Source organism: Peromyscus leucopus, chromosome 16_21, assembly GCF_004664715.2.
Source record: "Peromyscus leucopus breed LL Stock chromosome 16_21, UCI_PerLeu_2.1, whole genome shotgun sequence".
NCBI classification, from domain to species: domain Eukaryota; kingdom Metazoa; phylum Chordata; class Mammalia; order Rodentia; family Cricetidae; genus Peromyscus; species Peromyscus leucopus.
In genome coordinates, this window is record NC_051084.1 from 34,932,262 (window position 1) to 34,955,211 (window position 22,950).

Consider the following 22,950-nt stretch of genomic DNA (forward strand, 5'->3'; position numbering starts at 1 on the left):
CATGAACATGGTGTGCAGATATTCATGCACATAAAACACCCTTACACATTTAAAAGAATAACAATAACAGAGGAAAAAAAAAACAAAACTAAAACAACAACAACCAAACTAGGCCATGGTGTTGCACGCCTTTAATCCCAGCACTGGGGAGGCGGAGGCAGGCAGATCTCTGAGTTTGAGGCCCGCCTGGTCTACAGATGGAGTTCTAGGGCAGCCTGGGCTACACAAAGAGAAATCCCGTCTTGAAAAAACCAAAACCCAAACCAAACCAAGACAAACAAACATCAACAACAAAAAATCCAACAACCAAAAGTTGTTCTGCGTCCACAGTAGGACATTAGGAGGATGCGGCTGCTATTTTGAGTGACTGGAGATATATCCCACGATGGTTCAGGAACTAACTGAGGGCTTTGGACTAGGTAGGCAAAGGCTCTCCCACTGAGCTAGCTCTGGCTTACCCAATGAAACCCGCTATATAGACCAGGCTGGTCTTAAACTTGTAGAAATCCACCTGCCTCTGATTCCCAAGTATTAAAAGCATGCCCCACCACGCCCGCCCTGATTAAATTTTTATTACATTCATTTATAATGTGTGTGTGTGCACACACACGCTTGGGTCATCACTTTGGAGATTGGAGAATAGTTTATGAGAGTCGGCTCTCCTCTGTGGGTCCTGGGGAACTGAGTCAAGGTTGTCAGGCAGGTACATGGCTTTCTGAGCCGTCTCACTGGCTCTGTCTCGATTTTTGCAGTGACTCTCTTAGCGTCAGACATGTAGGCCACCTCTAGTTTTTTACCATTCCCACTTCATGCCACCATAAACATGTCTAAATGGCCCGTTGTCTTAACCACTTGGCGCCTCCTCCTTCACGATGAACATTTCTATATGGAGGCTTCCTTGGTCTTGGGCCTTCGTATCTGCTCCCCACAATGGAAAGGTTGAATTAAAGGGAAGTAAGGTGTCCAGAAATGTAAAGAGCAAGAAGCAGCCTGCTGAGATTCCTGGTGCTTCTTAACAATTTGCCCTCTGTAAGGGTGAGGCCTGTCTGCACCACCCGACCTGTGCACGCACAGCCTCTAACCTGGGAGGTAATTGTCACCTTCTCGGTCTAGTAAGACCAGTTTGTTTTCTTAGGGATTCAGCCAACCCCAGGGCCAGTGGAGAGAGTGATAACACTTATCTTTCACTGAAACTGGGTCCAAATTCTTACCGGGCACCTGTTTTTCTGTAGCAGCTTTGGCCTTTCCCCCTCCAGAACCCTATGTCCCGACCTGGAACCCGAAGTGATGATGCTTGATGATCACTAGGGACCTGATGAAGGGAAGGTCAGTCCGACTTCCTGGTCAATCCAACTGAGTGTGGGTCAGGAGAAGGGGAATTACGGAGGGGGTTGTAGTTTCCATTCCTTAATTAAGCCTTCCCGTTTTCCAGTTGTTTTTCCAATAAAATTCACTTTTAAGAGTCATGTAAGTGGGGTGCGGAGGTATATGCCTATAACAGTAGCAACTGGGTTGCAGAGACAGGCGGATTAGGAGGATAGCCTTGGCTACAAAGTGATTTCTCGACCAACCAACCTCTGCTACACGAAGAAGCAACTAACCAGTCAGACAAACTGTCCATCCCTGTTAATACCAGCACTCAGGAGGCCAAGGCTGGAAGATTGCTGCAAGTTGGAGGCCAACCTGGGCTACATAGTGAGTTCAAGACCAGCCTGGACTACTTATTGAGACTATCACAGAAACAAACAAGCAAACACAAACGAAGGGGCTGAGAGGGGGTGCAGGTGTTCCAGGCCATGATCCCACATCCCCTTCTCTCTGTTTCTTCATGGGCTTGGTTATGCTACAAATAACACCACCCAACCTGGAGCTGACCTGCCCTGGTCCCCCTGGACACGTGCTGCTGGCCCCTAACCTAGCCAGCATGGGACATTCTTGGAGATGATCTATGTCCTTGTCACACAGGTACAGAAAGCCAGACAGCATGCTAGGATGGATGGCAAGGTGACACCAAGGACAGAGGGCAGGGGACAGACCCCCCCACTGTGGGCAGAGAGGGAAGTGGGGGTCACTTGGGCTGGAGTATCAGGGAGAAGCCACTGGAAGGGCTATCTGGAGCAGGGACAAAGGGTGACAGTCTTTAGACAGGAGTGACCTGGATGCGTGTGTTCAATCTTCAAAAGGGTCACTTTAATGCCACCGCAACCAGCCTTTCCTACAGGATCCTTAGGATCCTCTTGAGAGGATAGGGGTTTATTTCAGCTGGTAGAGTGCTGGCCTGGATTGAACAAAGTCCTGGGTTCAAACCCAGGGATGAATCAACAGGGTGTGGTGTAATCCCAGAACTGGGGAGGGGAAGCATGAACATCAGGAGTTCGAAGTCATCCTTGTCTACATAGTGAGTTTGAGCGGGTCTGGACACTTGAGGTTCTGTTACAAAACAAAACAACAACAACAGTACAAACAAAAAACAAAAAACCCAAACAAACCCTCCCCCCAAACCCCAAAATTACTCTTGATATGTTTACATCATTAGTTTAAATTTGTAAATGGGGCTGGGAGGTAGGAGCCAGCTCAGGGAGTAAAATGCTTGCAGCTCAGATTTGAGGAAATGAGTTCAGATTCCCAGCACCCACTTTAAAACAACAACTAGTAGCCGGGCGGTGGTGGCACACACCTTTAATCCCAGCACTCGGGAGGCAGAGGCTGGTAGATCTCTGAGTTCGAGGCCAGCCTGGTCTACAAAGTGAGTTCTAGGACAGCCAGGGCTGTTATATAGAGAAACCCTGTCTGGAAAAAAACCAAAACAAGCAAACAAACAAAGAAACCAACAACAGCTAGAGTAGTGGTGCACACCAGTAACTGTAGTGCTGCGGGAGAGACAAGAGGGTTGCTGGGCTCACTAGCCAGGCAGCCTAGCCACATCAGTGAACTCCAGCTTCAGCGAGAGACCCTGTCTTAAAAATAAAGTGGAGAGGGATTGAGGAAGATCCCCGATGTCAACCTCCAGCTTGCACACATGTGAACTCACAAACATGCACATGCCACACACATCCGAACACACGAAAGTGCAAATGACATCATGATCTGTGGCTTCTCTGTTGTTTGCTTTTTATGATCTTCCGCTGCTTCTACAGATTAGGACGGATTCCAAGACTCAAGACGCATGCCAGCCTGGACAAAACTTGTTTTCCTTCAGAAAATGGCCGGATCCATTTTTAAAATTGAAATGTGTGGGCTGGAGAGATGGCTCAGTGGTTAAGACCACTTTCTGCTCTGGCAGAAGATCCGTGGTCAGTTCCTAGCTCCCTGGCACCATATGGCAGTTCACAACCATCTGTAACTCCAGTTCCAGTAGATCACACACCCTGTTCTGGCCTCTGTGGGTACCAGGCATGCACATGGCACACATACATGCAGGCAAAACACTCATGTATAAAATAAAAATAAAATATTAAATAATTTGTTTTGCACATAATCATTAATACACATTAATAATATTTATTATGTGTATGAGTGTTTTGTGTGCACATATGTCTGTGTATTATGCGCATGCCTGGTGCCTACAGAGGCCAGAGGAGGGCATCAGATCTCCTAGAACTGAGTCACAGACACTTGTGACCCAATAGGTAGGTGCTGAGACTTGAACCCGGGTCCTCTGGAAGAGCAGCCAGAGCTCTTAGCGGCAGCCAGTGCTCTTGGCCATTGAACCATCTCTCCCGCGGCAAACAAATCTTTTGAAAACTTCAAATGTATGCGAGCTGGGTCTGGACCAAACGTGTGTCTTCCTCGTCTGTCCTCTGAAGACCAGGGAGGACTCTGACTGCCCTTTGGTTGGATGCAAGAGGGTGAGTGAGGCGTCTCTCCTGTGTGCAGCCAGAGGACACGGGTGGAGGGGACGTGGGACATGGGAAGGTCTCTGCATTCTGGGGTGTAACCCTCATCTAGGCACTGTGATCCCAGGCCAGGGAGGGGGCCAGGAGGCCACCGAGACCACTGCTTTGAGAGAGATGGTGGCCAGGCTAGGAAGGAGGTCATGGAGTGGGGACATGAATATCTGCCTTCTCCCGGCATGCTGCAGCCTGGTACACTTCTGGAGAAAGGCCGCTGCTCCCAGCCAGGTGCTAAAGCAAAGGCCCAGGACCTATCACAAGGCCCAGCTTTACCAGTGAGCGTCGTGTGACTTTCACAAGCCGCCTCACCTCTCTGGGGTTCGTCAGGCCAGTAGAAAAAGCTAGCTCAGGCTTGCCTAGCTCCCCCTGGGTTGTGCAGATGGTGATGAGATGGACCCAGTGTGTGGCCTAGGGGAGTCGCAGCCTGCCTCTGCCTCGGCTTCACCTATATCCCCAAGACTCCGAGACCCAGATGTACAAGATGTACCAAGAAAGAAGGACTCAGAGGTGGCACTTGGCCGGTTGGCATGGCTACCACTCTTGCCACTGTTTGAGCTTCCCACAGCCCACTTGCGAGCATTTCCTTAATTGGCAATGCTGCTGAGTCAAGCGGCCCAACATACAGGGCAAAAGAACACCCTCCCGCTCACGTGCCTGGCCTCAGTTTCCTTAATGGGGCTGTGGATAACTCCAGGCTGACCTCTGAGGTCCTGCTGCTGAAGATCTCTCGGGGAAGACACAGATCCACTACTTATCTGGTGCCCTATGGTGTGCCGGGCACATAAGAGGGTAGGAAACCTCTCCTAGCAAGCCTCTAATCTGTGTGCCCATTTCTGGATGCGGTGGCATGGGTAGAGATACAGGTGGGTATATATACAGTTCACTCTGTGCTACGGCGGGGGGGGGGCGCGGGCGGGGGGGGGCACTGAATTTAAACCCTGGCCCTGGTGGCTGCTGGAGCTGCTCATGCCCATGTTTATTTAGTAGGGTGATGGTTTAGGGCCGTCGTGGGTCTTGCTGGTTTTAGTTCTGCTTTCCTGGGTCACATTGGCAGTGTGTGCTCTACCCCACCCCAGGGCTACCGTCTCACAGGACCATGACTTGGCTCCTTTTCTTACCCAGGGTCAGGCCACAGGTCTTTAACCCTGTGTTCACTGACCCCTGACCCACCCAGATGATGCCCAGGGCGATCAGTGGGTGGAGCGAAGAAGTCCCTAGCCCCTCTCCAAGAGCATTCTGGGAGAAGGATGAATTGCAGGGCCCCCCCTCTCTCAGGCTGGGCATGTGGCTCCGTTGGTAGGATGGCTCTAGAATGCATGAAGCGGGAGGGGTGACCCTCAGCACTGCATAAGCGAGGTGTGGCGGCACGGGCCTGTCACCCAGCGTTCGGGAAGTGGAGACCAGGGACCAAGAATTCAGGGTCATCCTTAGGCTTACGCTCTGATTTTGAGGCCAGCCTGGGCTGCAAGAGACCCTGTCTAGGAAAGGAAGGAAGGGAAGAGGAAAGGAGGGAGAGAAGAGAGTCCACCCCTTCCCTCACCCGGTCTCCCTGCAGGTGGTCTCCAAAAGCCTATGGAAGGCAGAATTTAGCAGGCACAGTGAGTGTTAAGGGCGATTGAAAGAGTGCTACCAGGAAAGCCGTCTCCCTCCGCCCCTCCCCTCCAAGAGCCCCTACTTGCCAAATTAAGCCCTTTCTAGAAATACAAGTTGCTCCCTGCCCAGGGCAAGGGTGGCGCAGGCAGGGGAGCTCCCGCCCTGCAAAGCGTCCTGTCCCTGACTCTCAGAACAAAGCTTTCTCTTTCCTTCACAAAGCTCCTTAGGACTCTGGGATTAAAGGGAGTTGCAGGATTAGGTTTTAAGTAGATTATCACCAGGGCAAAAGATGGAGCAGGGAAAATACTCTCTACCCTGTTGGGGACTTAGAATCTGCCCCAGGTCTAGCCTGGATGACCCTGGAGTAGCATCTGGCCTCTTCTAGGCCTGTTTCTCCTTCTGGAGAAAGAGAGAGAGAGAGAGAGAGAGAGAGAGAGAGAGAGAGAGAGAGCGCCCAGTTGGGTTGTATGGGATGGCACACACCTGTAATCTCAGCACTTGAGAGGCAGAGGTAGAAAGATCAAAAAGTCAATGTCATCCTTGGCTACAGAGTGAGTTCAAGGCCAGCCTGAGCTGCCGAGATCCCGTGTTAAACATAAATAAGTTACAGTCCTCTTTGAGGACCTGAGACTTTTAGTGGATTTTGTGCCCCATAAGGTCCTCTCAACCCTGCTCTGCTGGCACACCAGTACCCCAGCCATTACCAGCGTTGGTGGGTTTTGCTGTTGGTTGGTTTTGTGGGTTTTCTTTGAGACAAGGTTTTCCTGTGTGGTGATCCTCCTGCCTCAGCCCCCTGAGTGCCGGGATTACGGGCATGAGCCCACCACATCCCTTTCCTGAAAGTGGTGGCATTTGGCTGCAAGGCACAAGCCCTGTGATCCCATCCTGCTGAGTCACTCGGGGCTTCCCAGGGCCACAAAGGGACAGTCTGTGGAGGGCCCAGCCTCGTGGCTTGGCATAAACCCCCAGGCATGTGATTGGGCAGCTGCAGGCGGTGGCTTCTTCCAGGGTTTGCACCATGGAGGGCGGTTGCCTCATTCAGAGTTAGTGCAGGTCCTTCCCTGCCCAGGTTCTCCAAGATGAGGAGACATGTTTGCAAAGCCAGAGTGGCAGTGTGTGTGTGTGTGTGTGTGTGTGTGTGTGTGTGTGTGTGTGTGTGTGCTATTCCCACTTCATGTTTCCTAAGCTTTCTTGACTGATTTTTGTATATTTTGCTTTTTGACATATGTAGTCCAGGCTGGCCTCCAACCTCAGACATTCCTGCTCCATCCTCTGCAGTTCACAGATGTGCACCACCACAACTGGCTCACTGGCTAAACCACTGCTAAAAACATCTGCCTGTGGCCAGACAGTGGTGGCGTATGCCTTTAATCCCAGCACTCAGGAGTCAGAGGCCAGACTGGTCTACAGAGTGAGTTCCAGGAAGGCCAGTGCTATACAGAGAAGCCCTGTCTTGAAAAACCAAGAGAAGAAAGAAAAGAAAAGAAAAGAAAAGAAAAGAAAAGAAAAGAAAAGAAAAGAAAAGAGAAGAAAAGAAAAGTCAGTCTGTGGTGAGCATGAAGAAACATGCCACTCAGATATTTTAGCCCTGTTGAGAAAGACCACTGGAAATCATCACTCCTCTGATCTCAGGATTTTTTGTTTCTTAGATTTATGTGTATGTGTGTATGTGTGTGTGCCTGAGGTGTATATCTGTGCACCACATGCATGCCAGAGCCTGTAGGAGTCAGGAGAGGGTGTTGGGAGTCACCGTGTGTTTGCTGGGAACCGAACTTGGATCCTCTGCACGTGGGCCATCGCTCTCCCTCCTAATCTCAGGATTTAAAAAGGAAAAACAAAATGTCAGTGCTGGGCAGTGGAGGAAACTTCCGCTTCTGGGTAAAACAGATCTGGGGGGACGTCTTGGCCCCACCATCTCCTGGCTGTGTGTCACTGAGGACGTCATGCAGCCTCTCTGCACCCCAGGTTCCTTATAAAATGAGAATGACAACAAAGACACCCCCTTATTGTGCACATCACATGTGCCCTGGGTTGCACTAGACACCTCAACTGTATTAACTCAGTCACTTAAGATAACACAATAAAGAGGGTACGGCCAATGGCCCCATTTTATAGACGAGGAAATCCAAACACCGAGAGACTGATGTCAAGGTCACTCAGCAAGTCCATGGCGGGTCTAGGATACAAGCCAGGCTGCCTGACCTCAGGCCTGGAAAAGCCTGTCCACCATACTGCTGTCTCTCATTCATCTTCCATTCGTGGAGAACGCAGAGGGGTTGGTTCCTCTCCTCCTTCCTGCCAGGGTCAGAGGGAAGCCACACAGCGCTCAGCTATATCAGGGACACCCAGTACCCAGGACACTGAGCTCTACAACAGTCGGACTACCTGGGTGGGTGGGTGCTGGGTTGGGGTGGGGTGCAGAGGGACACCCTGAGCCTGGCCCTTCACGGTCCCATCAGTGATGGGACCAGCACAGTGGAAGGGGCGGTGCTGGGTCCGGGTTCCTCAGCTCAGCCATGATGAGCAGGAACTGGGAGTCAGGCTGAGTCCCTCCCATGGGGACGTAGGGGACAGGCTCTGCCATCTTGAGTTGAGGGGGTGTCACAGTTCCCCAGCAGCGTGGGCAGGCAGGGAGGGGCCGCAGGTGACAAGGAGCACCCTCGAGTAGCCGACAACAGACCCGAGGAAGCTGGAGCCCAGAGGTCTAGCCCACAGGCAGCGTCAGGATGGCTGGTGGCTGGGGACTGGCTGGGTGGGCTCTCCTTCCTCTAGTGTTGACTCTACTGTTGCTGCAGCTACCCCCCCCCCCCGCCCCTGCTGCCAGCACACCGTGAGGTGACGTGGCAGTGGGCGGCAGGATGGCTCCTGATTGGAGCACTGTCTTGTGGGGGGGGGGCGGGACGAGGTAGGAGCCCAGCGGACCTAGAGGATGCTCATGCGCTGGTGGTTCCCTCCGGGGTCCTGTTTGGGGAGCACGGACAAGTGTGTAGTGGGCCCTGGGAGTGAGTGACACGTCTCCCCTCAGCTCACTTTCCTAACCATCCTGAGGGTGCAGTTATTCCCCCACTTGTTAGGTGGAAACACTGAGGCTTGGCCAGGCCCTCGGATCCCTACAGAAGGGGTACAGCAAGGGTTGGCTCTGGGATTTGGAATTTTTAGACAAGGTCTCTCAAAGTAGCCCTGGCTGGCCTCGAACTCTGCTCTGTAGGCCAGGCTGGCCTCCGACTCACAGAGATCTGCCTGCTTCTGCCTCCCCAGGGAGGGATTAAATCGTACGCCACCACACCTGGCTGGAGATGGGATTTTCACCTGGTACCTCTGACACAGGGTCTCCCCACGTAACCCTGACTGGCCTCGGACTTGCTATGTAGATCTGCCCACCTCTACCTCTCAAGTGCCCAGCATCTAAGGATATTTTTTAAATTACATTTATTTATTTATTTATTTTGCTTTTGAGATAGTATGTAGCTCTGGCTGTTCTAGAACTTACTATGTAGACCAGACTGTCCTCAAATTCACAGAGATCCCTCTGCCTCTGCCTCCTGAGTGCTGGGATTAAGGTATGTGCCACTATGCCCCATGTATGTGTTTATTGTGTGTTCATATGTAGCCCTGGCTGGCCTGGAACTTGCTATGTAGTCCAAGATGGCCTTTAGACCTGTGCGGGAAGCATCTTTACCCACCAGAACACACTGAGCTAAAACTCACACGCCGTATAAGCCAGACATTTGTCATTGTGTTCCGTGTATGTGTGAGGCTGGGCATGGAACCCAGGGCCCGCCACATACTAGGAAAGTACTCTGCCACCGAGCCACATGCCAAGCCTCACACACTAATCTGAGAACTTTTGTACATTTTTATTTTATTTATTTATCTGTTTATTTATTTATTTAGAGACAAGATTTCTCTGTGTAGCTCTGGCTGTCCCAGAACTAGTTCTCTAGACCAGGCTGGCCTTGAACTCACAGAGATCCACCTGCCTCTGTCTCCCATGTTCTGGGGTTAAAAGCATGCACCATCACTGACTGGCTGAGAACTTTAAAAAAAACAAAAAAACAAAAAAACAAAAAAAAACAAGGGTCTCATGCTATAGTTCATGTTGGCTCAGAAACTCACTCTGTAGCCCAGGCTAGCCTTTAACTCTAGGCAGACCTCTTCAGCCTTCCAAGTCCTGAGACTACAGGTGTGTGAGTGTGAGTGTGTGTGTGTAGACTATAGGTTCTGGTACTACCAGGACCAGTCTCCCTCTTTATTGTGGTGTGTTTCAATCTTTTTATGAAGGTGGATAGTAGCCATGTTGGAAGATGTGAAGTGGTTTTGAACTGTATTTTCCTGGTGACTTAAGTTCTTCACTCGATTTTCTTATGCTTTTTTTTTTCCGCATGGGGATCTCACTATGTAGCCCAGGCTGACCCTCCTCTTGCCTCAGGCTCTTGTAGGCTGGGAGTATAAATGTTCAACTTTGTTTTTTTTCTTTCTTTCTTTCTTTTCTTTTTTTCTTTCCTTTTTCTTTTTTTCTTTTTCTTTTTTTTTTTTTTAGCAAATCTTTATTTTTAAATGTGAGCACCATTGTTTGTTTGTTTGTTTTAACATGGCTTAAATTCCTGGACTGGGGTGTGACTCGGTGCCAGAGTGCTTTCCTAGCATTTAAAAGACCCTTGGTTTCATCCCTCTCACCCCAGACCAAGTAACAAAACAAATGCTGGTGTGGTGATGCGGGATTGGGGATTATAATCCCAGCACCTGGGAGGTAGAGACAGGAGGCTCACGAGTTCAAAGCTACTCTCAGCTAAACACCTAGTTCTGGATAGTCTGGCTACCTGAGACCTGTCTCCAAACCACTCTTCCAATAAAAAAATAGAAGACAGGAAAAATGGAAACAAAACAACAAAACACCCACTACCTGAAACAAGATTTCCCTTTGCATCCTAAATCCTTATAGAGATATTCAGTGTAAATATAATTAAAAGCTTATAACTCTTTTTTAAAAATAGTTTATTTAAATTTATTTTATGCATAAAATAAATGTGTGTGAAGATGTCAGATCCCCCTGCAACTGGAGTTACAGACTGTTATGAGCTGCCATATGGGTGCAGGGAATTGAACCTGGGTCCTCTGGAAGAGTAGTCAGTGCTCTTAGCTGCTGAACCATCTCTGCAATGCACCCTCCCCCCTCCCTTTTTTTTAAATGCAAGATCTCAAGTAGCCCGGGCTGATGTCAAACTTCACAGCCAAGAATAACTTCGCATTTCTACCTCTTGCCTCTCTCTCCTCTTGAGTGCTGGAATTGCAGGTGTACCCCACCAAGAGTGCATTATGCCATGCTGGGGTCAAACCCCGGGGTTGGAGCATGCTGGACCAGCGTGCTGCCAGCTGAGCTAGCTGCATTGCTAGTCTCTGTTTGTTTTGTAACAGGATCCTACTCGTTAGCCCAGGCTGGCCTCAAACTGGGTATAGATCCAGAATAATCTTGAACTCCTGGTCCTTCAGCTCCTGCTTTGAAAGTGCTGGGATTATTTGTTTCAATTCATAGACTTTATTTGCAGGGTATGGTGGCGGTGGTGGTGCAGGAAGAGAGAGGAGGAGAAGGAAGGAGCAGGAAGAGAGAGTGGCCAGGTCCGGGTCAGCCTGGTCTACAGAGCTGAGACCTTGTCTTATGACTCCTCCTCTATGATATGAAACGAAATAAAATAGAATTGGTATCTTTTTCTTTTTAAAAACCTTTTTTGTTACATTTATTTATTTTGTGTGTGTGGTGGTGGTGGGGAGAAAACGTGTGTGTCACCATGTCGTGTGGAGGTCGAAGGACAAATTGGGGCAATCGGTTCCCTTCTTCCACCACGTAGGTCCCAGCACGGAACTCGGGTTGTTGGGTGTTGGGGGCAAGTGTCTTTACCTGCCGGCCATCTCTCTGCCCACGCTTTGCTTCTTACAGATGTGCTTCCTTAGGCCTACAGGAGAGTGTCTGACGGTGCAGGTGGTCGGTCCACTGGTCCCTTCCGGGCCTGCATCCCAGTTAGTATCTGGGGTCTGATGGCTGGGTGCTCACCGTTTCTGTTAACCGACTGCCATTGACATTGGAACCTACTGTTTGGGTTGTGCCCTTAAGGGTTTTTACAATAACGTATAATGTCCCTATCACACCCCCACTGCAGTGGCATCTATAGGGACCCCTTTCCAGGCTGGAGTTTCATAGCAGCGTGGTTGTGCGTGTGCTTTGTACTTTGGGGGGCACAGGGTTTAACTCCTGGCATCAGCCCTCCCCACAAAAACAAAACAAAACAAAATTGAGATATTCTTATTCCTGGTTCCAGGGAGGGCAGGAGCCAACAACTACAACTGTGTGTGTGTGTGTGTGTGTGTGTGTGTGTGTGTGTGTGTGTGTGTGTGTTGCTCCTGTGGAGCCCCTGAAGGAGTCAGACACCTCCTGAAGCTCCTTAACAAAGGACTCAAATACACAACTGTCGCCGGGTGTTGGTGGTGGCGCCAGCCTTTAATCCCAGCACTTGGGAGGCAGAGCCAGCCAGATCTCTGTGAGTTCAAGGCCAGCCTGGTCTACAGAGTGAGTTCCAGGAAAGGCGCAAAGCTACACAGAGAAACTCTGTCTCAAAAAACCAAAAACAACAACAACAAAAACTACACAGCTGTCAGGAATACGAGACTTGCTTCATTTTTTTTTTTTTTTTTTTCATTTTGGCTAATGATAGAAGAGAACAAATACCCATGTTGTGGCTTCTCAGTACTGTTCCCAAAAGGAGGAGATAAATCTAATGCAAACATCCTAATGAATATTTACTTCAAATATTTAACAACCAGACCTCAGGACACAGGCCATGGTGCTGGAGGAATGATCGGGGAGGCTCCAACTAAGGCTCGTGGCTGACTTAGAAGGATGAGTGATTCCTGGGGATGAGCCAGCAAGAGGTGACACCCAGGGCCAGCAGTTATTACCAGCTGGCTTGGGAGAATTTCAAAAACCACTGGGCCAGCTCTACTGATACCAGCTAAGTAGCAGCCCAGGGTCCGGCCTCACTTCGTCTCCACCCTGCCTGGATTACAGATAGAACGGCAGGAGGCAAATCCTTGTTGAGGAGGACAAATCAAGACAGAAACTTGCCAGGTACAGTGGTGTGTATGCCTTTGGTCCCTGCACTCGGGAGGCAGAGATCTCTGTGAGTTCAAGGCCAGCCTGGTCTACAGAGTGAACCCCAGGCCAGCTAAAGCTTCATAGTGAGACCCTGTCTCAGAAAAAAGACAGTCACTTGTCCCAAGTATTCAAGAGATGAAAGCAAATGGATTACCTGAGTTTAGGAGTTCAAGGCTGGCCTGGGCAGCAGGGTTTTGCTACATGTTCCCTTTTGGCCTTTTTTGGCTGTTGTTTATTTTATTCAATGTCTCGTGTTCTCTAGATTGGCCTAGAACTCATTGTGTAGCCAAGGCTGACCTTTAACTTGGGATCCTCCGGCTTCTACCTCTCAAGGGCTGGAATTACAGGCTTGTAACCTCAAAAGAGGTACTCCAGGCTGGTTTGCAGATAGAGCAATCCTTCTGCCTCAGCCTTCTGAGTGTGGAGATTATAGGTGTGTGTCATTGTGTCTTGTGATTCCTTTCTCTTAAAAGGTAAACTAATGGAGCCGGGAGATGGTTCACTGGGTAAAGCGCTTGCCGGACAAACAGAAGGATCTCTGGCACCCACATAAAATTGGGTGTGGCTAGTCTGTAAATTCCAGCTCTGATAGACAGAGACAGGTAGATCCTGGGGGCTTGCTTGCTGGTCAGTCAGTCTGGCCAAAGCTGTGAGCACTGAGTTTAGTGAGAAATCCAGTCTCAGTAGAGACAAACAATGGAGAAGCGATTGAGGAAGACATCCAATGAAGAGTGAGTGTACTTGCACACGTGTGTGCATACACAGGGATATACCAACCCACCAAACTAATCGATTAAATATGTAAACAAGATAATTAGCTTTGGTAATCTGTGGGGAGGAAAAACTATTAGATATTTTTAGATATTTAGTAGGAAAAACTATTAGATAAAAACTATTAAATGTGTCTTCTTCTGCCAAGAGTTCACATGATAGTGTCTTCACCCAACCCTGGCCTGCTGAGGGCAGGATTGTCTGTGAACACTCTATACCAGGCCTGACCAGGCTATGGAAACCTATCTGCTGGATTAATGGCAGATTTGACCTTGAAACAGGCTCATGCACCTTCCATAGCAATGAAATGCCCATCTGTGGACACTCTTCTCCTCACTGGCCAAGTAGTCACATTGGTAGTGCTGATAGAAAAGCTAGATCTAAGCCGGGCGGTGGTGGCGCACGCCTTTAATCCCAGCACTCGGGAGGCAGAGGCAGGCGGATCTCTGTGAGTTCGAGGCCAGCCTGGTCTCCAAAGCGAGTTCCAGGAAAGGCGCAAAGCTACACAGAGAAACCTTGTCTCGAAAAACCAAAAAAAAAAAAAAAAAAAAAAAAAAAAAAAAAGAAAAGCTAGATCTAACCCCGAGGGCCTCCATAGAAGAAGGCAGCCAGCTGGAAGCAAGTCAAGAGGAATAGCCTGAATCTTTGACCACAGAGCTGCCCTTCTGAGCTAAGCAAAGCTTCCGGGTTCAAGTGAGGGTAGACATTGTGTGTGTGTGTGTGTGTGTGTGTGTGTGTGTGTGTGTGTGTGTGCAATGGAGATGATCCTTCTGCTTTGATTCTGGGAGGACAGGCCTTCTACACCAGGCCCACTGGAGAGTTACCATCTCAGTCCAGGCAATTTGAACTCAGAATAAGAACAAATAAACGGAGGCTGGAGAGATGGCTCAGTGGTTAAGAGGATTAGCTGTTCTTCCAGAAGTCCTGAGTTCAATTCCCAGCACCCACAAGGTGGCTCACAGCCATCTGTAATGAGATCTAGCACCCTTTCCTGGCCCGCAGGCATACATGCAGACAGAACACTGTATACATAATCAATAAATAAATCTTAAAAAAAAAAGAACAAATAAACGCCCAACAGGCAAGCTGGAGTACTATAATGGAAATCTCCAGAAAACCTAAAGATTCAGAGCCTCCTTGATTCCAAACACATTAGAGCACACACTCCCAGCCCAAGAAGAGAATTTTATCAGTCCATTGCTCGGAGGGCTAGGACAGGTGACATGCTGGTGGCCAGAGGCTAGCCATAAGGTGTCTTCATACCTTGATAATGTTCATGTATCCAAAAGCCTAAAGCCAGACACGGTGATGCATACCTATAATCCTCAGCATTTTAAGAGGTAGAGGCAGGATGATCAGGAAGTTTAACATTTGCAGCTACATAGTGAGTTTGAACCTGGGATCCATGAGACCCTATCACAAGACAAAACAAGAACCTGAGGCCTGTGGATGGCCATCACTGGTACTGTGCTTGCCTGGCATGAGCCAAGCTCTAGGTTCCATCTCCAGTGCCTCATAAACCGGCCTTAGTAATGTAATCAGGACACAGGGAGTTGGAGGCAGGAAGATCACAAGTTCAAGGCCATCCTCAACTGCACAGCTAGTTTAAGGCCAGCCCTAGATACATGAGACCCTGTCTCAAACAAACGAACACACAAAAATGCAGGTGGGTGGCGAGATGGCTCAGCGGGAAAAGACACTTGCCATGCATGTCTGGAGATCTGCGTTCCATCCACAGGACCCAGGTGAAGATAAAAGGGAAGCACAGACTCTGCAGAGTCGTGGCCCTGACTGCCACGCTTGTTATCCCCGCCCCACGTCATACACAATAATAATAATAATAATAATAATAATAATAATAATAAAACGAAGTAAAAAAAAAAAAAAACAACAACAATCTGGGGTCAGCAAGATGGCTCAGAAATTAATGCACTTGCCTCCAAGACTGATGACCTGTGTGGTGGAAGGAGAGCACTAGCTCCCGAAAGTTGTCCTGTGACCTCCTCATGTGCATCCCGGCAAGTGTACACCCATACCTATACACACACACACACACACACACAAAACAAAGAAGGAAATGCTAAAAGAATATTTCAAGTCTGACACACAAGGCGGACCAATTGTGAGGACCTGCCTGGTCACACAAACAGAATGATCAGACTGAATGGCTGCCAGAAGGTTACACCAAGTCACAGAGTGTGCTCAGGGTGGTGCCCCTGGCACAGAGGGGTGTGTGGCAGCCTCAGACCCAGAGGGCCCTGGGGCACCTGTCTCTGATGTCTTTGTGTCTTGGGCACTAAGCATAGTGTCCAGCCAAGTCACCCTGGGCTGCGGAGACGTCCATGATGCGGTAGACTGCAGCTCCAAACGATCCTGTCTGCTTGGTCAGCCTCTCTGAGACTCCATTTATCCGTAAAGTGGGGGAAATCAAACCTCAGATTAAAAGTTGGACTTCATGGGCTCAGAGCACGTCAACAGAAAGTCAGTTGGTTTGGTCTGTTTTATGCTAGGGATTGAACCCCAGACCATAGGGATTGAACCCCGGACTGTAGGGATTGAACCCTGGGCCAGACAGCAGACAAGCACTGCCTCTGAGCCACAGCCTTAGGCCTCTTTTTGTTTTTTATTTTGAAACAGGGTCTCACTAAGTTCCAGGACTGGCCTTGAACTCTCTCTGTGGCTCAAAGAGGCCCTGATGACCCTCCTGTCTTAACCTCTGATGTAGCTGGGATTCCTAGGATATTAGGTCCAGTTGGTGTGTGTGTGTGTGTGTGTGTGTGTGTGTGTGTGTGTGTGTGTAGCTCTGGCTGGCCTGCTGTAGATCTGTGGACCAGGCTGGCCTTGAACTCAGAGATCTGTCTGCCTTTGCCTCCTAAGTGCTGGGATTGGTGGCATGTACTATCATATCACATCCAGCTCTTGTTTGTTTTCCATGTTTGCCTGCATGTATGTTTGTGTACCGTGTGCATGCCTGGTACCGAAGAAAGGCAGAAGAGGATGTTAGATCCCCTAGAAGGCTAGAGTTACAGATGGGTGTGAGCCACCGTGTGGGTGCTGGGACTCAAATCCGGGTCCTCTGGAAGAGTGGCTAGTGTTCTTAACTTGCTGAACTGTCTCTACAGCCCTTTGTGGGTTTTTTGTTTTGTTTTGTTTTGTTTTGTTTTGTTTTGTTTTGTTCTGTTCTGTTTTGTTTCGAGACAGGGTTTCTCTGTGTAGCCCTGGCTGTCTTGAACTCACTCTGTAGCCCAGGCTGGCCTCAAACTCACAGAGATCCTCCTGCCTCTGCCTCCCAAGTGCTGGGATTAAAGGCATGCGACACCACTGCCCGGCTGTTTGCTTTTGAGACAGGGTCTTATGTAGCCCAGGCTAGCTTCAAAATTGATAATACCCAAGGGTGACCTTGAGCTCCTGCCTCCAGCTCCCCAGTTCTGGAAAGACCACTCACTGCCACTGTGCCTTATTTTGTGATGCTGAGGCTTGAACCCAGGGCCTTGTGCATGTTTGGCACAAACGTGGTACCAACTGAGCTTCATTCCCAACCTTTGTTTTGTCTTTTTTTTTTTTTTTTTTTTTTAAATACAGGATCTTACTTTTTGCCTAGACTGGCCTGGAATCTATTATGTAGCTCAGGCTGGCCCTGGACTTGCCTGGAAGCTCTTGCCTCTGCTCCTCAGGTGCAGGGATTGCAAGTGTGAGCCGCCGTGCTGGGCTTAATTCAAAGATCTCATGGCTTTATTTCTGACTCTACCTTAGGGCAATGCTTTGGCCTTTAAATTGGAATAAGTATCCTTATGGACTGAGCGAAGGTGGCTGGTTTTACAGGTAGAGAAGGACTGACCAGCAAAGAGACCAAGAAGAAAAAGTGAATAGGTAGGTTCAAATGTTTTCCTTCTCAAGTGGGGATGGGAAGGTGATACAATAAACATAACTAACTGGAGGGTGGGGACTCAGAAGGCCCCCTCCCCTCCCCGAGGATTTATAGGCCATTAATGGTTGTGGGGACAGCAAGAGACACTGGTAGGGTGCTCATGCTCCTATAAATAACCCTTGACCCTTGCTCCTGTAAGCAAGCCCGATGAAACGTTCTGGCTCACACACATACACACAAAAACCACGAAATTAGAAAGGAGACTAGCTGGGAAGGGGGCAAGATAGGAGAGCGAAAATATGATCAAAATCCATTATACACATGCAGGAAATGATCCAAAACAGTTTTAAGAGAGAGAGAGAAAAAAAGAACATTCGGTTACTATTTTATTTTATTTTGTATTTATTTTTAAGAGATGGGGTCTTGATATGTTGCCCAGACTGGCTTGACTTCCTGGGTTTAAGCAATTCCCCTGCCTCAGCTTCCTGAGTAGCTGGAATTACTGAGGCACCACTGTCCAATGAGTTACTTCTTTGGAGCAAGGATTAAGGTAGAAGGAAGTTCAGTATCTCGCTGACTCAAACTAGTCCCCGCGGGACGTACCTCTGCCCCAGATTTCTCCTGCTTTCTTGGATGATACGGCAGATAAGTTGGCTTGAGTTGATGACGTGGATCTTGAGCTTGGTATTCCCCAGTGCTGAGGCTTGCTCAAAACAATGGCCTAGTATAGACTGCAAATTTAACGTTCTCAAGTTTATTTATTTTAGACACGTTCTCCTGTAGTCCAGGTTGACATTGAACTCCTGATGTCTCTGCAACTGGAGTGTTGGGATTATAAGCATGCATCGCCACACACATTATCAGTTTACCTCTTTGATTCTTTTCTCCCCTGTCTTCCCAACTTCTAAGCACCCAGGAAGCCCCATACTTTTGAGACAGTGTCCCAGAAGCATCTGGACAGAGCCCTGTTCTCCTCCCAATTCTTCCAGGTTCAGGAACCATTTGGTCTCTTCTCATCTGGGTCTTCCTTCATCCCGTGAGCTCCACCCAGGGCCAAGTCTCTGAAAGCAAGGAGCTCATTCCGGAGGAAGAATGGAAACCTGGGGCTTGAGGGAGCTGGAGCTTCCCAGGTTGGAAGCAGGACGCTTGCACAGACTCCTGAGATGGAGGCAGTGAGTGCAGTTCTCAGAGCCGGTCCCTGTCTTTATCTGTGGGCTAAGGTGGCAAAATCACACTCCCTCTCCAAGGAACGAAGGTTCTCCTGACAGGCGCAGGTAGACGGAGGCCTGTGTCCCACTTGAAGGCTGAGCTCGAGCATGGGCGCTGTTCTAGGGATGCACACAAGCTTCTTCTGACCTCCCTGACCTGCCAGCGCTCAGGGGTGACTCAGCAGCTCTTGCCTGCTTTGTACCAGCTGCTCCTGCGCCCTGCCCTGCCTGTAGCTCTTAGTGCATGTTCTCAGGGGAGCAGCGGTGGGTAGACTTGGCAGGCCAATGTAATACACTGTGACCGAGCAACATCCTGGAAGTACAGGGCCTTAAGGCGCCAAAGGGGACCTGTGTGTCAGGGATGGATGGAGCTGAGGGCCTGCTGGGGGCTGGCCTCCCAGAGTGGTAGGGTAAGAGAAGCCTCCTTGTGTGACATTTCCACTCTGCCCCTAGTACATTGCCCCCATATACAGTTGGTGTCCAATAAATGTGTTGTGTATCATAACAACAAAATGTAAATGCTAATAATAAGAAACAGGAAACTTTCCTGAAGCACAGAAAAGGTTTCCCTGGCTGAGGATGTAGCTTGGTGGTAGAACACTTGTCCAGCATGTGTGACGTCCTGGGTTCAAGTACTAAGAGGGAAAGAATTAGCCTAGCACTTGGGAGGAAAAGGCAAGGAGGATCCATGAAAGTTCAAAGTCAGTTTGGGCTACATAGCAGTTTTTTGTTTTATCTGAGACAGCATCTCCATATGTAGCCCTGTCTGGGATGGAACTTACTATATAGACTAGGCTGGCCTAGAATTCACAGAGATCCTCTACCTCTGCCTCGTGGGTGCTGGGATTAAAGGTGTGGGCCACCACATCTAGCTACATAACAGGTTTTAGGCCAACCCGGGCTACCTAGCAGGCTCCTGTTCCAGCCAAGTCAAGCCAAACTTCTGGGCTGATGATGTAACCCAATGGATAGAATGCTTACGTAGCATGCCAGAGGCCCTTGGGTTTGATCCCCAACACTGCATACACTACATACACTGGGATGGTAGAGGCAGAGGATCAAGGGGTCATCCTCCGTAGCAAGTTCGAAGCAAGCCTGGGCTGCATGTGACTCTCACAAAACAACACAAAAAACACTAAACCAAAGCAAAGCAACAAGGACAAGGAAGGGAGATAACGATAGAAAGAAGAGAAAACAAACAGTTCTTAAGCCTGGCTGGGTCGGCTGTTAAGTATGGAATCCCTTCCTTCCCATTCAGAACAGTGCGATGACGTCTCAAAACGAACATTTGTTCTCCTGTGTCTTTGACCAGAATGAAGGCTTGTGGCCGTGAGGGAGGATGGGAAATGTAGTTTTATTGTAGGTGCTCCTGTATGGAGCTAAAGGGGGTTCTGAGGAGGGCTGACTGTCAAGTTCGAGGAGCAGAGGTGAATGATAATGGGAGTAGCCATGAGGAAGTCCGACAGCTGCTTGCTACCATAAGGAGTTGTTGATGAAATAGCGTTCCAGGCAACGTTGGGTGCAGGCAGAAAAATCAGACGCTGGAGGCTGTAGGGTGCTTGCCTGGGGTTGGGGTGCTTGTCCAGTGTTTAATAGGAAGAGTTGTCCTTGAGATGGCTAAGCCCGCTGGATGGTGGTGGTGCACACCTTTGATCCCAGCACTTGGGAGGCAGAGGCAGGTGGATCTCTGTGAGTTTGAGGCCGGCCTGGTCTCCAAATCGAGTTCCAGGAAAGGTGCAAAGATATACAGAGAAACCCTGTCTTGAAAAAAAAAAAAAAGATGCCTGTCAAATGAAGAATGGATTAAGAAAATGTAGTACATATACACAGTGGAGCATTACTCAGCAGAGAAAAACAATGACATCATGAAATTTGCAGGCAAATGAATGGAACTAGAAAATATCATCCCGAGTGAGGTAACCCAAACCCAGAAGGACAAACATGGTATGTACTCACTCATAAGTGGATACTAGATACAAAGCAAAGAACAATCAGACTGCAACCCACAGAACCAGGGAGGCTACATAGCAGGGGGGACCCTAGGATGACTGTGGCTTAGAATAAGTTTTGGTTTTACTCAATCACTGGGCAAGCCTCAATCAAACATTTCACAATTAGGGTAAGAATTTATACTGTATCAAGCTGACAATAGAAAAATAAATTTAAAAAAAAAGTGAAAGGAAAAAAAAAAGAGATGGCTAAGCCCATATTTAGTAACATCCAAGGTCCCCAGGCCACTCAGGAAGGCCAATGCAACCAGAGAGAGTTAGGCTGGGGTCTAACTGAGGGACACTGGTGGGAGAGAGCCTCTCCTTGAGACACTTTGAGGGGATGGGCTCTCAGGGATGAGGGACTCCAGGTGGCAGTTTGGAAGAGTGGTGTATGGGTCCAGGACACATCACTGTGGCCTGCGGCGTTTGGTGGCAGCAGTGGCTGCCCTCTGGGGTCTCCCTTCAGGGAATTATACATAGGAACTAGTGGTCTCCTTGGGACTTGACGGAAATCCACCACACAAAACCAAAAGTTAGCCGCGCGGTGGTGGCGCATGCCTTTAATCCCAGCACTTGGGAGGCAGAGGCAGGCGGATCTCTGTGAGTTCAAGGCCAGCCTGGTCTACAGAGGGAGTTCCAGGACACCCAGAGCTGTTATACAGAGAAACCCTGTCTCAAAAAAACCAACCAACCAAACAACAAACCAACAAAAAACCAAAGCCATCAGGAAACTCTGCTGCCAGTGTGGCTCATGGTTCTTGGGCAAGATATTTTTTCAGTTCCCTGAAAACTGTAGCTTCCAGGAGATGGAGGTAGGAGTGTTTTCTTTTTACGTTTACATTTTCTTGCACATGTATTAATCTACATTTTCCTCGTAATCCTAAGCAATGTGGACACCTCGATGTGATAGAGTATGAGTTAATGTAGCAAAGTCAGTGTGCTCTCCACTTCCAGGTCTTGGTTCTTCTCCTCACTGAACATGGTTTTACCCACCTGTGGTCCGAGCCCTTGAAGAACAGAAACAGGAGGACGACAAATTCTGGGCTAGCCTGGGCTACCTAAGGGGGATCCTATCTCACAGACCCAAAATTCGACGTGTCACAGAAGATAATATGGCGTGGTACCTCACTCGTTGTGAGGCTTCGGGATTGGGGGAGGCCAATGCTGCTGGGCACCCTGGGAAGTCTGGAAGGGCTTGACTCTAACTTCGGGGGTCCTGCTCTGCTAGCTGTTCTTGGGTCCTGATTATCTTGCAGGCTGGCTGCACACTGGTCTTGCTACTTCTGCCTCCCTCTTGAAGTCTGTTTGTGCACATTGTTCTCACCAGCCCAGTTTCCATACCACCCCAGCACTCTTCAGCCATTGGGATCTTTCCGGGTTCCATGCCTCTCATAAGGGGCCCTTTGTGAACATTTCTAATAAATGCTTTCCTGGGGCTTCCTAGAACAGTATGACCAGGCAAAAAGCCCCAAGGGCTTCATAGCTCTTAATGCCTATGCACAGATCAAGGGGATTCTTCATTTATTTACTTAATTTACTATTTTGAGGCTTACATTTTTATTTCTTTTGTTGTTGTGTGTCTGATGGATGGGGAAAAGTGCATGCTGTTTTGTTCTGTGTTTGTGGGGGTCAAGAAGACAGTTTTATGGGATTGGTTTTCACCTTCCATCTTGAACTCTGGCTAGCTATTGTTGGTGAGCTATAACTGACTCATCTTGCTGGCTCCATTTTTTAAAATTAAAATGTTCATTACATTAAATGTACTTACTGAGAGAATGTGTGTGTGTGTGTGTGTGTGTGTGTGTGTGTGTGTGTGTGTTCACACAAATGTCATATTCCTATGGAAGCCAGAACACAACTTTTGAGAATCAATTTTTTCCCTTCCACCATGGGCTCCGGGAATTGAATTAGGTCATCAAACTTGGGACAAACACTCATTAGGCCATTTCAGTGCTCCCTCTGATCCTCCTGCCTCCACCTCCCAAGTTCTGGGCTTAAAGATGTGTGCCACCATGCCTGGCTCAAAGAGGGCTTTTTTTTAAATAAAGGATTTAGGTACCAACTGATTTGGCAAAAAAAAAAAAAAAAAAAAAAAAAAAAAAAAAAAGAAAGAAAGAAAGAAAGAAAGAAAAGTGATTATCCATTCATTGTACACACACACACACACACACACACACACACCCCTATCTTTCTTGAGAAGTCGTCTCCCGTATCCTAGGCTGGTCTCAAACTTGGTATGTAGCAGAGAATGACCTTGAACAGTCTGGTTCTCTTGCCTATACAGCATGGAGCCACCGTGTTCTCTGGAGCCAATCTGCCAGCTCTCTTCAGCTCCTCAGAGTCCTGCTCACTGCCCACTTCCCCACTTGGCTCCCCAGGGGAAGTGGGAGCTGCTAGCAGGAACTGGAGAGGAGAGTTCAGGGGCCTGGGTGTCTGCAGAAGCGAGATTGCAGATTGCAGGTGGTTGGAAGAAGGCTGG

At 48.8% G+C, this 22,950-nt stretch overlaps 1 pseudogene; it reads left to right on the forward strand.

The window, feature by feature from the left end:
• The window catches only part of LOC114704770, a 29,582-nt pseudogene extending 11,199 nt beyond the window's left edge, over positions 1-18,383 (forward strand).
• Positions 18,384-22,950: the final 4,567 nt, after the last annotated feature.